The following is a 3,376-nucleotide window of genomic DNA, read 5'->3' on the forward strand; positions in this document are numbered from 1 at the left end:
GCTGGGTTTTAAACACCAGAGGCTCAGCCTCAAAACTCAAGTCTACATGTCACCACAGTAGGACAAACCTACAGACAAGTTTGTCTTGCTGTTGGAGACCTCTTGTATCACCTCCAACTGGGTCCCTGTGGCTAACTGTACCTCTGTCTGGATTCCTGGCTTTTTATCCCCTTCCTCCTGCTCTTCTCGCTTGCTACTTCAGGTGTCCCTGAGTTGTCTCTCCTCACCTGTAACCTGGGGCTGACTGCTCTTCTGTCCAGGTTCCTGGCATTTTATCCCCTTTCTCCTGCTTCTCTGGCCTGGGCGGGCCTGAGTTGCCTCTCCTCACCTAATCCCTTTGACTGACTGCTCTTCTCTCTGGCTTCCTGGCTTTTAATCCCCTTCCTCCTGCTCTTCCCGCTTGCTACTTTGGGCGTCCCTGAGTTGTCTCTCCTCCCCTGTAACCCTGGGGCAATATATGTGTATTTCTTTGTAAATTGTGTACATGTTCTACACACTGTGTTGAAGTATTGTGCACATCATGAAATAACCACGTTTGAAATTATAAACATAAAGTTAAAGCAAATCAACCTCAGTTAGGTTATCTTGCATCCTTCCACTTCCGACCAGAGTGAAATTTTTTACTTAGGAGAGCTTGGTTCTAATGTGCTGGCAACAGTTATCTTTCCAACAGAGATGTATTTGATGGTGCCATTTCCTGCTCAACACCTGTAAACACACCCAAAGATCCAGTGTCTCCTCCACCTTTACCAGTTGCTGTTGAGTCCATTCCGACTCACAGCAACCCCACGTGTATCAGGGTAGAGCTGGTTTTTCACAAAGAGACTGCAGGCTTTCCTCCAAGGTGCTCTGAGTACACTCAAGCCTCCTGCCTGTTGCTCCAGCAGCTGAACATGGTAACCATTTTCACCACCCAGGGACTCCTGTTCTCTTAATAGTACTTGGCAAATAGTGGATGCTCAGTAATGGGATGTCGAATAAATATTTTTCTTTCAAAATAAAAGACACAGGTTTAAATCAGTTCTCACTTGAACAAGTATTTTCTTACTCATTTCAATGTAAATCCCAGAAATTGCCTTTTTTAAATTGAAAGACCGTGACTGGTTTGTCATATTTTTGTTGGACTGAGATGATGACTTGCAGAGATGCTGCTACCATAGTGGGTGGATTTCTGTAAAAGGGCAAAGACATCTCAGAAAGAAAAGTTCACATGACTCCCAGTTTTTTCCCAGGTAGTATAATTGAAACATGGCCTTGTACTGAATCTAAACTCTCTCTATTGCTGTATTTAAAAGTATTATGTTTGGAGTGGTTTGGTAATTTTTAAAGAGCTTTTTTTTTTTTTTTTAATCTCCACTTACATAAAAAGGGAAGCCACAACCTTTTTGCTTTTTCTAATGATTTTAAAGTTTAACTTAGACATTCTGATGCACTGTCATGGTTTTGTATCATGGTAAATATTTAATGTTAATGGAAAATAGGCGTATCTTTTGAGCATAAATGTGGGAGAGATCTTTAAAAAATAGGAAAAGGGGAACTTTAAGTTTCTAAAGGTATTTTATTTCTCAAAATGCTTTCCTACTGTCAACGAGTCAGCTTTTTAAAAGCTTTATCACACAAAATGACTAATAAGTGTGTGTTTAGTGTAGAATGCGAGGATAGGGTAAGCACCCCGTTGGAAAAATTGTTTTAGGTCTAGAGGAGGACAGTGTTCGGTTTTGCTTATGTTGAGAGCTGACCATCCACGTTAACGATCCACAGGTGGGATTGCCCTGCTGTGCGCAGTATTACCTGAATACACTGAAAAGTCAAATAAGGACCCTGTGACTTCAGGACACACTTTCCCTTGGTAACAATTCCCTGAAAGATTGAACAGACACTTATGCTTTTTTTTTTTTTTTTTAACTTTTCGTTGTGATTTGGGTGAAATTTTACAAAGCAGATTCCTTTTGCATTCAACAGTTCATACACACATTTTGTTCTTGTTGTTTTTCATTGTGATTTGGGTGCAAATTTACAGAGCAAAATTTATTTTACATCCAGTAGTTCATGTACATTGATTTTATGCCCTGATTACCATCCCCAACCGTAATCCACTCTCCTCCCCTCCCTTCCCTGTGACACCCCCTCCCTGTGCCCCTCTTAGTTATGCACTCCTGTCTGTCCAGCTTTTCCTCCATGTGAATGCTGCCTCTCTGGTGCCCCATGGCTGATTGCTCCAAGGGGTGTATCTCCATAGAGTAGGTGGGTGCATCGCCCTGGGTGGGGTGTTCTGCATGTACGGCTTTCTACTGTTGGGCTGAGAGCCAATCCTTGGGAGTGAGTCCCATCCCAGGCCTGAAGGGTATCCCAGGGCCATAGATTTGGGGATCCTACCAGACTCCATCTGACCAGTAATTCTGGTCATTATTGTCATGCACACATTTTGTTTTGTGATACTGGTTGCATTCCCCATCAGGTAACATCTCACCTCCTACTTCTTCCCTGTGGTTACCCTTTCCTTTTGTCCTTCTTGCTTACATGTTCTTGCCTCCCTACCCTTCTCCCTGTGCAAATGTTGCACCTCTGATCTCTCATGGTAGATCATTCTAAGGAGTACATCTCCCTGGTTTAGAAATTCAGCTAGTAGGCCTGTCTGTTGTTTGGGGGAGAGTTAAGCCACAGGAATGAGTTCAGTTTCAAGCCTGAAGGGTGATTCGGGGCCATAGTCTCAGGAGTTTCACCAGTCTCTACTAGACCAATGAGCCTGATCTTTTTTATGTTTTGAATTTTGTTCTACATTTTTTCCCACTTTATATAGGATCTCCAATTTTGATCCCTTTTCCAACTGGTTGGCATTGGTAGTCTAGCACCATCTAGTTCTTCTGGTCTCTGGGTCATATAGTGATGTCCTTATGGTCCATTAGTCCTCTGAACTGTTTCCATGCATCTTTGATTTTCTTCACCCTTCTTTGCTCTTGATGAGGAGAGGCCAATAGTTGTCACTTAGATGGTCTTTCACAGGCTTTTAAGACTTCAGTCGCTAATCACTGAAATTAGATATAGAACAGTATTTTTGTATACCATGTTGTGCCGATTGACCTTGGTGTCCCCTACGACTGGGGGCCCAGCAACCCACTCCCTCAAGGTACTTATTAGTGGCTAAGAAATGATCCTAACTTTGCTACCTGTTATGTTTAAACTGCATATGGATATTTTTATAGCACACACAAATACATATATAAGAATATCATCTGCCAAACCTATGTATGGTCATGGGTGTATTCCCATTTGCCTATCCATACACCTGTCTACCTATGTACCCACCTGTAGATTAGTGTTGGCTATTACTGTGATGTGGGGAGATAAACTTGTCTGTCGGTTTGTCCTACGGTGT

Source organism: Orycteropus afer, unplaced genomic scaffold, assembly GCF_000298275.1.
Source record: "Orycteropus afer afer isolate SDZICR_OR568_19922 unplaced genomic scaffold, OryAfe1.0 scaffold00067, whole genome shotgun sequence".
NCBI lineage: Eukaryota > Metazoa > Chordata > Mammalia > Tubulidentata > Orycteropodidae > Orycteropus > Orycteropus afer.